Genomic DNA, 14,163 nt, shown 5'->3' on the forward strand with positions numbered 1-14,163 from the left:
ACTCCCCACGCCCCACCCCCCACCTCCCCTCACCCCGCCTAGTACCTGGGACTATAGGCATGTGCTACCTGGGTAATTTGTAGACACGGGGTTTCATCATGTTGCCCAGAGTGGTCTCAAATTCCTGAGTTCAAGTGATCCTCCAGCCTCGACTCCCAAAACTACTGGGATTACAGGTGTGAGCCACAGCACCTGGCCTCCCCTTTTTTGGTAGTAAAACTCCTGTGTTCTAATGAGGCACGGTGCTTAACTAGAAAAAAGGAAAGACTACATTTCCCAGTATCCTTTGCATGTAGGTACAACCATGTGACTGCTTTCTGACCAATAGGATGTAAGAGGCAGCAATCAATGTAACTTCCTTGAAGTGCCCCTTAAATGGAAGGGGTCTGCCCTCCATTTCCCCATTTCCCCCTTTCTATTGTCCGGAATGCAGATGTATCAGTTAGCTCTTGCTGTGTAACAAAAACCCTCCATGTTTAGAGGCTTAAAAATATAAGTTTTTTTTTTTTTTTTTCTGATAGGGTCTTGCTCTGTTGCTCAGGCTGGAGTGCAGTGGTGTGATCACAACTCACTGCCACCTCAATCTCCCAGGCTCAAGTGGTCCTCTCACCTCAGCCTCCTGAGTAGCTGGCATGTGCCACCATGCCAGGCTAATTTTGTATTTTCAGTAGAGATGGGGTTTCTCCATGTTGGCCAGGCCGGTCTCAAAATCCTGACCTTGAGTGATCTGCCTGCTTCAGCCTCCCAAAGTGCTGGAATTACAGGCATGAGCCACCACACCTGGGCAGAACTACTTCTTTGAATCATGAGCAAATGGTGTGACAGCTTCTGGATTGCATGACTTTTTTCTTTTGCCTCGACCTAGAGCCAAGGGAATGGCCTGTTGTGACCAGGGACCACTGGGACTTCAATCCCCAGAAAGGACTATTCTTTACATGCATCAGTTTGGTTTTGGGGTGTTTTAAGTATCAGGAAACCTGACTCCAACTGGCTTCAACAATAAGGAAATTTATCAAGTCACTTCACACAAGTTCCAGAGGTTGGCAGCATAATTAATAGTTAAGGGGTAGATTCAGCTGTTGCAGGAGAGACACAAAATAACAGTGGCTTCAATGAGCTGGGATTTGAAACCTCCCCTTTCACAACCTGGGTGTAAGCATCTCAGGGCTGGCCTAGGGACTCCCGGGGGACACGGTAGCTTTGCATCAGGGCTGCTGTGGCAGATTACACAAATGGCCCCCGTTCTGCACACCTTCCTGCATGCGTGCTCCTTAGCAATGTCACTCTTCAGATTTTCCCATCAAGGGGTGGAGTCCTTTCCTCGCACCTCGAATCTAAGCCAGGCTCGTGACTTGCTTTTTGACCAGTAGCTTGAGTGCTAGTCACCTTGTGCAGAGTTCTGAGCCTCCCCCTCATACTTTCCTTACTCTTGGAACCCTCCCCAACCATCACACGAAAAAGCCAGCCTGCAGGATGATAAGAGCTATGTCTCTAGTAAACATACAAAAATTAGCCAGGCGTGGTGGCAGACACCTGTAATCCCAGCTACTCGGGACACTGAGGCAGGAGAATCGCTTGAACCTGGGAGACAGAAGTTGCAGTGAGGCAAGATCTCATCACTGCACTCCAGGCTGTGTGACTGAGACTCTGTCTCAAAAAAAAAAAAAAAAAGAAAGAAAGAAAAAGAAAATAAAAGAAATGTAAAAGAAAAAAAAAAAAAAAAGCAGCAGCTCTGACTTGCCCTGAGAACTCCACCTCTCAGAGCCTCGGTTGCCCCAAGTCTATAAAATAGAAGCAAGTGTTTCCATCTTCTGGATGAGGAGAAGATTAAATGACACAGTGACTGAGTGCCAGGAAACACAGACGCACCTTAAAAAAATTAACTCCTGTGGGAGGCTGAGCGAGGAGGATTGCTGGAGCCCAGGAATTCGAGACCAGCCTGGGCAACATGATGATACCCCATCTGTACAATAGATTGGCATGGTGACGCATGCCTGTAGTACTGGCTACGTGGGAGTCTGAGATAGGAGGATCACTTAAGCCTGGGCTGTGGAGGTTGCAATGAGCTGAGATCGTGCTACTGCACTCCAGCCTGGGTGACACAGTGAGTCTCTCTCTCTCTCTAACTCTCTCTCTCTCTCTCACACACACACACACAGAGAGAGAGAGAGAGAGAGAGAGACCTACCTATTCTGTTAACTAGTGGATCTGATTAAAAATAAATAAACTGGGAAAAGTATTATTTAAAAAAAAAACTTGAAAGTGATGAGAAATAGTCCTCCCTTTCATTCCAAATCCTCCATTGTTACTTTTTCTCACGAGAAAACTGTTACCAGTTTTTTGTGTATCCAACCCAAGCATAAGCACTTTCTTTCTTTCTTTTGTTTTTTTTTTTTTTTTGAGACAGAATCTTTCTCTGTTGCCTACGCTGGAGTGCAGCAGTGAGATCTCGGCTCACCGCAGCCTCCGCCTCCCGGGGTCCAAGTGATTCTCCTGCCTCAGCCTCCCGAGTAGCTGGGATTACAGACACCCACCATCATGTCCGGCTAATTTTTGTATTTTTGTAGAGACGGGGTTTCACCATGTTGACCAGGCTGGTCTTGAACTCCTGACCTCAGGTGGTCTGCCCGCCTTGGCTTCCCAAAGTGCCTGGGATTATAGGCGTGAGCCACTGCTCCCAGTGCATAAGCACTTTCAATACAAATAGAGCATGCCGTAGCTATGATTCTACATCGTGACTATTTTCCAAAGAGTATACCTTTGGGACGGCAATACATAAGATATCTAGCACATGACTTTTCAGTGGTGGTGGCTAAGTATTCCCTTATATGTATATACTGTGCACGGAAGTAGTGTTCCCTAATCCCCTGCTGATGAGTGGCTTTGAATCTGATGCAATGATATTTTTGAAACTTTGAAAATTATTCAATAAAACACACATTCTGAACAATACAAAAAGAAAATAGAACGGGGGGGATTTGTTTGTTTTATCACTAAGTGAACAACCAGGCAACCCAGCCATAAAACAACGTGGCCACCCCAGGGCTCCCCTCCCACCTCCTCGCCCTCTCAGTCAGTCCTCCATCTCCTTTAAAGATAACTTTTGTTTTGTTTTGTTTTGTTTTGTTTTGAGATGGAGTCTCCCTCTGTCATTCAGGCAGGAGTGTAGTGGTGCGATCTCAGCTCACTGCAACCTCCGCCTCCCGGGTTCAAGTGATTCTCCTGCCTCAGCCTCCCGAGTAGCTGGGATTACAGGCAGGTGCCACCTCATCTGGCTAATTTTTTTTTTTTTTGTATTTTTAGTAGAGATGGGGTTTCTCGATGCTGGCCAGGCTGGTCTCGAACTCTTGGCCTCAGGTGATCCACCCGCCTCGGTCTCCCAAAGTGCTGGGATTACAGGCGTGAGTCTCCCCACCCTGGCCAATATATTTCAATTAAATATATCAGTGCTGATATTTGTCCATCCTCACATTTGGTCGGTCTCTCTCTCCATCTGTCCATGCACTGTACTACATCCAGTATGATGAGCAGACCAAGACGGGGACATGAGGTCTGGGAAACCCAGGGAGGGAGCCCTCAGCATACCCACTGTGCTGCAAGGGGCACAATGCTCAGAGGTACCTCCCAAAAATGTTGAACTGTGTTAAAGTCGGCGCAGGTAGGACGTCACGATATTTTACCTATTAATTCTTTAGCCTGTATCTTCTAAGAAGAGCATTTTCCCTGTAAAATTATAATATTATTATCTCCCTCAAGAACTTTACCATTGGTATTATCTAATAAACAGGCCATATTCAAATTTCCTAACTGTTCCAATAATAAACTTTAGAGCAATTTTTTTTTGAGTCAGGTTCTTGCTTTGTTGACCAGGCGGGAGTAGAGTGGCATGGTCATAGCTCCCTGCAGCCTCGAGCAATCCTCCTGCCTCAGCCTCCCAAGTAGCTGGGACGACAGGCATGTGCCATCATGCCCTCATTCAATTTTTTTTGTAGACAGAGAATCTTGCTATGTTGCCCAGGCTGGTCTTGAATTCCTGGCCTCAAGCAATCTTTCTGCTTCAGCCTCCCGAAGTGTTGAGATTACACATGTGAGCCGCTGCCCTTGGCATGGAGCATTTTTTAAAAAGCAGGGATTGCAATGATATTCTCTGCCTCTCCTTGCAAAAAAAAAAAAAAAAAAAAAAAAAAGACTATGCATTAGGTCACAAATAAAACATAGGTTGATTCCCCAAAGCAGAGGTAATACAGGCCATATTCAAATTTAGAAATTAATAACAAAAGATGAAAAAAATGCTTCAATTGCCTTGGACATTGCAAAACACCCTTCTAAATAACATCTTGGTTCAACTGTTAATTAAAACTTAAGTTCTACTTCATTTAAAGCACACTACATATAAAAACTTATGGCCAGGCACGGTGGCTCATACCTGTAATCCCAGCACTTTGGGAGGCTGAGGCAGGCAGATCACCTCTGGTCAGAAGTTCGAGACCAGCCTGGCCAACATGGTGAAACTCCATCTCCACTAAAAATACAAAAATTAGCCAGGTGTGGTGGTGCATGCCTGTAGTCCCAGCTACTCGGGAGGCTGAGGAAGGACAATCACTTGAACCCTGGAGGCAGAGGTTGCAGTGAGCTGAGATTGTGCCACTGCACTCCAGCCTGGGTGACAGAGCAAGACTCTGTCTCAAAAATAAATAAATAAATAAATAAATATTTTTAAAAAAATCTTATGAGATGGGGCCAAAGCTGTGCTCAGAGGAAAATCTATAGCTTATTTATTTGTTTTGTTGTTGTTGTTGTTGTTTATTTGAGACAGGGTCTCACTCTGTCACCCAGACTGGAGTATGGTGGCACCATCGCTCACTGTAGCCTCAACCTCCCAGGCTCAAGTGATCCTCCCACCTCAGCCTCCCCAGTATCTCCACCATGCCCAGCTATTTGTTTAATTAATTAATTAATTAATTAATTGGTAGAGATGGGGTCTTGCTATGTTACCAAGGCTGATCTCAAATACCTGAGCTCAAGCCATCCTCCTGCCTTGGCCTCCCAAAATGTTGAAATTACAGGCGTGAGCCACTGCACTCAGCCTTTAATTTAATTGTAATTGGAAGAGAGAGAGAGAGAGAGAGAGAGAGAAAGTCCGAGAGGAAATTAGCAAAGCAAACAATTCAGGAAGAAAAAAAAAACCTATAAAATAGTGCACTAAAAGTTGAAAGAAAGCGTTCATAGAGATTAGAGGGAATTAATTTTAAGTAAAAAATTATGGACAATAGTAAGAAGCTGGTTCTTTGGAAGGAAAAATACTCTTTTCCATGTTCTGTCTCTCTCTCATGTGTGCACACAGGTACACACACACAAAACCAACAATAATATTCTTTTACGTTTGTGTTTGTGTACTTTTGTGAATGCTTCAAGAAGGCAGAAGAGCACAATGGGACACAAGTTGCTTCCACTCTCTGTGCCTCAGTTTCCACCAATGTAAAATGGGGATAATGGCAGTAGCTCCCTGAGAGGGTCCCTGTGAGGATGACTTGCGTTGCCGTGGGTGGGGCGCTTGGCTCCGTGCCTGGCACCGAGGAGGTGCGATGTGTTTGCTGTGATCAGTATCATCCTCTGTTGCATAAATTCCTCCTGGGGAACTGCCGGGTTAGAGGGCGTGTTCGATGTCGCAGACGCCGCCGCGAGCGCTCTGCAAGCCTGTTTCCCACGGCTTCGCCAACGCAGCAACCGCCAAGTCAGCCTCTTTGATCTTTGCCTTCTCAGAGGAGAAAAGTGGGATCCCGGGGAGGTTTTTAATTTGCATTGATTTTCTAATGAATGCGGTTCAGCATTCTTCCAAGGAGGCTCTGCGGTTTTTAGAGCCGGCTGCAGGATCCTCCCTGGGGAGACGTGGTCTTTGCTGGGGCAGAGCCAGGCGCGGTGGTGGAGGTGGGTTTGAGTCTCGGGGAGCGCGCGGGAGCTGGGCACGGCCCCGTGCTTGAGAGGATCTGGCATTTTCCTGGGCAGCCTCGGCGAGAGAGAGTCGTGGAAGGTGAGTTAAGCCTCCGGATTATACTCTGCCAAGCAGGGACTAAAAATTCGTATCCAACAGAATTGCTAAGACAGCTGAAGACTGCGATTCACGCCTTCATCCCTTAAATAATGACAGCTCACAGGTATTGATCGTGACCTAAGTACCAGGCCCTGTCCAGAGCTTTCTAAACATGTGAACTCCCAAAGTCAGCATCACAACCCTGAGGGCGGTGCTGCGATTATTCCCGTTGTACAGAGGAGGAAACTCGAGGCTCAGAGAGGTAAAGTCATTTACCGAAGGTCACACAGCTGGCTGGGTACGGTGGCTCACGCCTGTAATCCCAGCACTTTGGAAGGCTGAGGCGGGCGGATCACCTGAGGTCAGGAGTTCGAGACCAGCCTGGCCAAAGATGAAACCCCCACCTCTGCTAAAAATACAAACATTAGCCGGGTGTAGTGGTGCATGCCTGTAACGCCAGCTACTCTGGAGGCTGAGGCACGAGAATTGCTTGAACCCAGGAGGCTGAGGCTGCAGTGAGTCGAGATCGTGCCACTGCACTCCAGCCTGGGCGACAGAGTGAGACTCCGTCTTAAAAAAAAAAAAAAAAAGAAGAAGAAAGTCACAAAGCAAGTAAGTGTAGGATGGGAACTTGACCGGTCTGACTCCATTAACCCATCCAGTTATGTTTACCGAGCGCCTGTCTGGTGAAGGTCACTGTTTTTGGTGTGGGAGAAAGGCAAAGAAGACAAAGATACCTACCTTTGAAGGACTAGCATTCTAGGGGGTAGCACTGACATGCCAGGGGCAGTGGCTAACATTTAAGGGCGAGGGGCTAGCATTTAGGGGGAGTGGATAACTTTAGGAGGCGGGGCTAAAATTCCAAAGGGAGAAACTGATCTTCCAGGGAAAGAAATTGACATTCAGAGGGGAGGGACTAACATCCCAGGGGGAGGAGCTAATATTCCAGGGAGGAGGAGCTAACATTTCAGGAGGAGGGGCTAATATTTTTAGTACAATTATACACTGTTAATCACTACCTCTGTTTCTAACATTTTAGGGTAATTGCATGCTCTTAATCACTACCTCTGATTCTCTTAGGCAATAAAGGAGGGGCCAACCTTTATGAGGGAGGGGGTAATATGCCAAGGGGAGGCACTGACAATCCATGGGAAGAAATGGACATTCTAGGGGGAGGAGCTAACAACGAGGAGGGGCTAACATCGCAGGAGAAAAACTGACATTTAAGAGGGGAGAAGCTAACATCGCAGGAGAGAAATTGACATTTCAGAAGGGAGGAGCTAACATCACAGGAAAGAAATTGACATTTCAGGGGGAGGAGCTAACATTGCAGGCGAGAAATTGACATACAGGAGGAGGGGCTAACATTCAAATCAGGGTGCTAACATTCAGTGGGAGAGGCTAACATTGCAGGGGAGAAACTGACATTTCAGGGCAGGGCTGACACTCTCCATCCTTCAGATTCTACAGCCTCTGCCTCCTTGCTATACCCTGTCCCTACAAGTGTTGGCTGAGCTCATAGTAGGTGCAAATCTCTGCCACCCTGGGGATTTGAACATACCTGAATAGAATGGAGTCTGCCCTCATAGAGCTCGCAGCCTGGGGGCAGACAGTTCTGAACGGAATGATTCCACAGAAAGACATTCACCTCCCAGGGAGGAGAGGTAATTACGCGCTCTTAATCACTACCTCCGTTTCTCTCAGGCAATACGGGAGGGGAGGCGGCACCCCCATCGTGGCCTGGTTTGAGATGTTCCCAGCCGTAGGAGACAGACAGACTGTCATCAAGTGTCGGAAAATAGCTGTCATGGGAATCCTCACCTCCCGACACCTTCCCAGCCCCGTGTTCCCGAAACCCTCCCGCGTGGCTGCAGAGTTGTAGGTTCTGCTCCTGGTGACGGGCAACCCCGTAATCTCCAATGCTCACGGCAGCTCTGCTGGGGCACAGCAGCTCCCGGGGGCCAAGGTCCCAGCCAGGACGTGGATGTCAGGGCCGAGATTGGAATGTAGAACCGTGGGAGTCCAGAGCCCATGTCCTTCCCCACGAACCACCAGATGTGGTGTGGGTTTCCTGGTTTCCGTTCTTGTTCAAGTGGAATAAAAGGAAAAGGCGGGGGAGTGACAGCCACACCTAATGTCTCCCCACCATGGTGGGGGATTTTTGTCTGTTCCCTTTGCTGTTGTGTCCCCCGTGCCTGGGATGCGCCCAGTGCTGAACGATGCCCCTTTGCACATATACAGTCTCACGCTGATTGATCTGGGTTTACTAAGTGTCAGTGATTCACTCCCTTGAAAATGGGAGCCCCACTTTCAATGTGTGACTCCCATTGTGATCGTAGGTTCTGGGGACCCACAGAGGACAGGCCCAGACCCTGATCTCAAAAACGCCTCAGAGGCCGGGTGCGGTGGCTTACGCCTGTAATCCCAGCACTTTGGGAGGCCGAGGTGGGTGGATCACTTGAGGTCAGGAGTTCAAGACCAGCCTGGCCAACATGGTGAAACCCCATCTCTACTTGTGTGCAAACAGAGCTTGCTGGTCCTCGCACATGGGACAGAATGAGGGACAGGAGCAGGCCACCGGCTTTTCTGGTTTCTGAAGGAGTCTGTTGTGAAATATGCAAGTGCCTTCCGACCATGCGCACCAGGCCCTCTGCCCTGGGGAACAATGTGCTTCACGTTCCTTCATTTTCAAGCTCCTGAATGTTTCCAAACTAAAATGTAAATTTGGCCCCATGTTTTGAGTCTTTGATGTATCCACGGAGCTCCCTCTGAAATGCACTCAGCTCCAAGAGGAGGAAAATCGACCTCTGTCTTCTGGGAACGCATTACAGCGAGGGCTCTTGACCCTGGCTGCACAGCAGAATCTCTGGGGAGAGCTTTTAAAATAAAATTGATGCCCGGGCCCCATCCCCAGACCTTGTGGTTTAAGTGGTCCAGGGTGGAGCTCGGCTCTGGGAATTTCAAAACCTCCCCAGGGATTTCTGCGGGCAGCTGGGCTGAGACCCATCTATCTGTGGTTGTGAAAATACAACCTTGGGCCAGGCATGGTTGCTCACGCCTATAATCCCAGCACTTTGGGAGGCTGAGGCAGGCAGATCACTTGAGGTCAGGAGTTCGAGACCAGCCTGGCCAACATGGTGAAACCCCCGTCTCTACTAGTAATACAAAAGAAAAAAAAAAAATGCGAGCATGGTGGCTCAAGCCTGTAATCCCAGCACTTCGGGAGGCCAAAGCAGGTGGATCACCTGAATTAAGGAGATCGAGACCAGCCTGGCCAACATGGCGAAACCCCGTCTCTACTAAAAATACGAAAATTAGCCGAGTGTGGTGGTGCACACCTGTAATCCCAGCTACTTGGGAGGCTGAGGCAGGAGAATCGCTTGAACCCAGGAGGTGAAAGAAAGTTGCAGTGATCCAAGATCTTGTAACTGCACTCCAGCCTGGGTGACAAAGCAAGATTCCATTTCCGAAAGAAAGAAAAGAGAAAAAGAAATACCAAAAAAATTACCCGGGTGTGATGGCACCTGTAATCCCAGCTACTCAGGAGGCTGAGACAGAAGAATCACTTGAACCCGGAAGGTGGAGGTTGCAGTGAGCTGAGATCGTGCCACTGCACCCCAGCCTGGGCAACAGAGCGAGATTTCATCTTAAAAACAAAAAAAAAAGAAAAAGAAAAAGAAAATACAACCTTGATAGCTCCCAGAGGACTGAGAAAGGCAGCACTGAGTGGTTCAAACCCTGGGATGCGGATGGGAAACTGGGGTGAAAATGCAAAGACCAGCTTTGTTGTCAATATTCGTTAGTGGTGATGGGGGTGCTGTGGCTCATGCCTGTAATCCCAACACTTTGGGAGACCATGGTGGGAGGATTGTTTGAGACCAGGAGTTCAAGACCAGCCTGGGCAACATAAAAAGACCTCATCTCTACTAAAAAAAAAAAAAAAAATTGCCAGGCATAGTGGCGTGCACCTGTGGTCCCATCTGCTAGGAAGGCTGAGGTGGGAGGATCCCTTGAACCCAGGAGGTAGAGGCTGCTGTGAGCCATGATCACGCCACTGCACTCCAGTCTGTGTGACAGAGTGAGACCCTGTCTCAAAAAAAAAAAAACAAAAAAAACAAAAACTGTGAACTGTTGCACAAATGTACGGTTTGATGTTATCTTCTTCCATGTACTGTCAACTCCTTAAGGGTGGGAATGGTGTCTTTTTTTTTTTTTTTTTTTTTTTTTTGCTCCCTCCATGGCACCCCCCACCCCCATCCTGTGCTCAACACAGGACTGGGTGTAGAGATGACCTCATAAAACACACTGCACGGTAACTTGCATGGTGGCTTAGCAAACAAGAGGTGCTTAATAAATGGTAGCTAACGACAATGAAAAAAAGTGTTTCCCAAACGTTGACAGCCAAGCCCCAACTGTGGGTTCAGCAGGGGTCAGATGCTGTTCAGAGCGACCCCACCCTGAAGCTCCCTGTCACAGCCGGGAAGAAGGGGAGGCAAAGTTGGGGCAGCAGACAGGAGAGTCTGACTTTGCTTAGCGTTCAAGGAAGCCTCAGGGGAGAGGTAGGGAAGTGACACAAAACAGACATGGGAGGCTGGGCGCAGTGGCTCCTGCCTATAATCCCAGCACTTTGGGAGGCCAAGGCGGGCAGATCACCTGAGGTCAGGAGTTTGAGACCAGCCTGGTCAACATGGTGAAACCCTGTCTTTACCAAAAATACAAAAATCAGCTGGGCATGGTGGTGGGCACCTGTAATCCCAGCTACTCGGGAGGCTGAGGCAGGAGAATCGCTTGAACCTGGGAGATGGAGGTTGCAGTGAGCCGAGATTGCGCCACTGCACTCCAGCCTGGGCGAAAGAGCGAAACTCCGTCTCAAACAAACAAAGACATGGGAAAGGGCATTCCAGGCTGGGACCCAGCAGTGCAAACGCGTGGTGCTGCATTTGGGACTCTCTTCGAGTTCGCCGTGGCCAAGAATACACCAGGGTGGGCACAGGAGGTGGGTGAGATTTTTTTTTTTTTTTTTAAGCCTGGAGGGGGTCAGGTTACATGCAGCCTCCAATGCTCAGTGGAGGGCCTGGGATTCTTATCTTGGGTGGGGGCACAGGGCCACTGGAGGGCTGTGAGGAGAAAGGGACAGGGTCAGCTCTGGGTCCCGGAGGACCCCTCTGAGGACTGGAGGAGAGAGAGAGAGAAGGCTGGGGTGAGGGTCCAGTGGGGGAGGAAGCCCAGGCAGGGCGGAGGGAGGAAGCCCAGGCAGGGAGGAGGGAGGAAGCCCAGGCAGGGAGGAGGGAGGAAGCCCAGGCAGGGAGGAGGGAGGAAGCGGCCAGCACCCCCCGCCCCCCGGTCTCAAAAAATTGTGGTTTTGAGTGAGACTCTGTCTCAAAAACAAACAGACAGACAGACAAACAAACAAACAGTTGTGGTTTTGCCAAAACCAAAGTTATTTCTTGCGCTCAACCCTTAAGGCAACCAATTTCTGGCTGAGAAAATAGTGCAACACCGCCACTATGTGGTTATTTGGAGTTTTGCAGCCAAGAACTTGAAAGTAAAGCCAGCCTCCAAATCTGGAAGCTTTTGAGAACTTCAGGAGGGCGCTATTGCTACTGACGCTTAAACATTAGCCTGAAATGTTGGTGATCCACAAAAATTCTATTCATTTGAGATAAAATTATAGTGCGACTATGAATGTTTATTACTGAAATTTGTGGCCAAGCGCGGTGGCTCACACCTGTAATCCCAGCACTTTGAGAGGCCGAGGCGGGCAGATCACTAAGTCAGGAGTTCAAGACCAGCCTGGCCAACATAATGAAACCCTGTCTCTACAAAAAATGCAAAACTTAGCCAGGCGTGGTGGCGGGTGCCTGTAGTCCCAGCTACTTGGGAGGCTGAGGTAGGATAATTGCTTGAACCTGGGAGGTGGAGGTTGCAGTGGGCCGAGATCGCGCTATTGCACTCCAGCCTGAGTTTAACAGAGCGAGACTCCATCTCAAATAAAATAAAATAAAATAAAAAGAAATTGGTGAGGCCGGGCACAGTGGCTCATGCCTGTAATCCCAGTACTTTGGGAGGCTGAGGCAGGTGGATCACCTGATGTTGGGAGTTCGAGACCAGCCTGACCAACATGGAGAAACCCCGTCTCTACTAAAAATACAAAATTAGCCAGGCGTGGTGGCACATGCCTGTAATCCCAGCTACTCGGGAGGCTGAGGCAGGAGAATTGCTTGAACTCAGGAGGTGGCGGTTGCGGTGAGCTGAGATTGCACCGTTGCACTCCAGCCTGGGCAACAAGAGCAAAACTCTGGGAAGAAGGAAGGAAGGGAGGGAGGGAGGGAGGGAGGGAGGAAGGAAGGGGAAGGGAGGGGGGAGGGTGGGGAGGGGAAGGGGAGGGGAGGGCAGGGCAGGGAGGGGAGAGGGGGAGGAGGGAGGTGAGGGCAGAGGAGGGGAGAGGGGGAGGAGGGAGGGGAGGGGAGGGGGGATGGGGAGGAGGGAGGGGAGGGCAGAGGAGGGGAAGGGAGAGGGGAGAGGAGGGGTGAGGAGGAGAGGAGAGGGGAGGGGGAAGGGGACAGGGAGAGGGGAGGGGAGGGCAGAGGAGGGGAAGGGGAGGGGGAGGGGGAAGGGGGAGGGGGAGAGAAGGGGGAGGGGGAAGGGGAGGGGGAGGGGCAGGGGAGGGGGAGGGGGAAAGGGGAGGGGGAGGGGGGAGGGGGAGGGGGAAAGGGGAAGCGGGGAGGGGTAGGGGGGAGGAGGGGGGAGGAGGGAGGGGGAGGGGATGGGGAAGGGGGAGGGGATGGGGGAGGAGGGAGGGGAGAGGGGAGGGGAGGAGGGAGGGGAGGGGGGGAAGGGGGAGGAGGGAGGGGAGGGGGGAAGGGGGAGGAGGGAGGGGGAAGGGGGAAGGGGGAGGAGGGAGGGGGAAGGGGGAAGGGGGAGGAGGGAGGGGGAAGGGGGAGGAGGGAGGGGGAAGGGGGAGGAGGGAGGGGGAGGGGTGGCAGGAGAGGGGAGGGATGGAAGGAAATTTGTTGGGCTTTTTCAGGAAAACCTAGCACGTGCAGTCAACCCTACTCCAAAGCTGGCTTTTCAGATATTGAGCTGAAATGAAATTGCTTTTGACTAGATGAGAAGGTAGGTGAAATGCAATTGAAGGTGGAAGTGTCCCCCAGGGCATTGACCTGAGGATGCTGGAGGTAGAGGCAGGGGGTGGGGGAAGGGCGCTAAGCAAGGGGGCTGCTAGCGAACTGCCTATGGGGGCGGGTCTGCACATTTTTATAGGAAGGGACATTGCTGGTGGGTGTTGAAGGTTAAATAGGAGTTTGTTAAGAAGAGAAAAGAGGCTGAGCACAGTGGCTCACACCTGTAATTCCAACACTTTGGGAGGCTGAGGTAGGAGGATTGCTTGAGGCCAGGAGTTAGAGACCAGCTTGGGTGACATAGTGAGACCCTGTCTCTAAAAAAAATTAAAAAGTTAGCTGGGCATGGTGGTGAACACCTACAGTCCCAGCTACTCAGGAGGCTGAGGCAGGAGGACTGCTTGAGCCTGGGAGTTCAGGGTTGCAGTGAGCTATGATCATACCACTGCACTCTAGCCTGGGCAATAGAGTGAGATCTCATCTCAAAAAGAAAAGAAAAAAGAGGAAGATGTGTTGATACAGTATGACAGTGATGAAGATGATGACGATAACTACAGACCCACTGCAGCTGACAAAGTGCATTCACATTTTGGATCTCTGGCTGCCCTGGCTGTGGTTTTTTGGGGCCCATTGGACAAAGATTTTCGCCTTTGTCTGATGGAGAAGAAATCACGGGATCAAGGGAAATAACAAATCCGAAGTACACAGCAGCCTGTGTTGGTGTTGGGTGCTCAATCTGCCCTGCTTGTTCTTCCCTCTGTGCCCTTACACCAGGTTGAAATGTTCTTCCTCTTCTTGGAATTTCCCCACACAGACTCCTACTCATCCCTCAAAACCCAGCTCAGATTCCCAGCTCCCAGCCTCAAACCTGCGAGGGTGGGCCCTCACCACTCTCCTACCTCAGACCCTGGAGTCCGGACCCCCACCCCACTCCCTTCTGAAACACAGAGCCCCAGGTGTGGTGTAGGCCCGAGGCCGAGCGCAGGGGCAGTGGGTCGGCAGAGCAGGATG

The sequence above is a fragment of the Pan troglodytes genome, chromosome 20, assembly GCF_028858775.2.
Source record: "Pan troglodytes isolate AG18354 chromosome 20, NHGRI_mPanTro3-v2.0_pri, whole genome shotgun sequence".
NCBI classification, from domain to species: Eukaryota; Metazoa; Chordata; class Mammalia; order Primates; family Hominidae; genus Pan; species Pan troglodytes.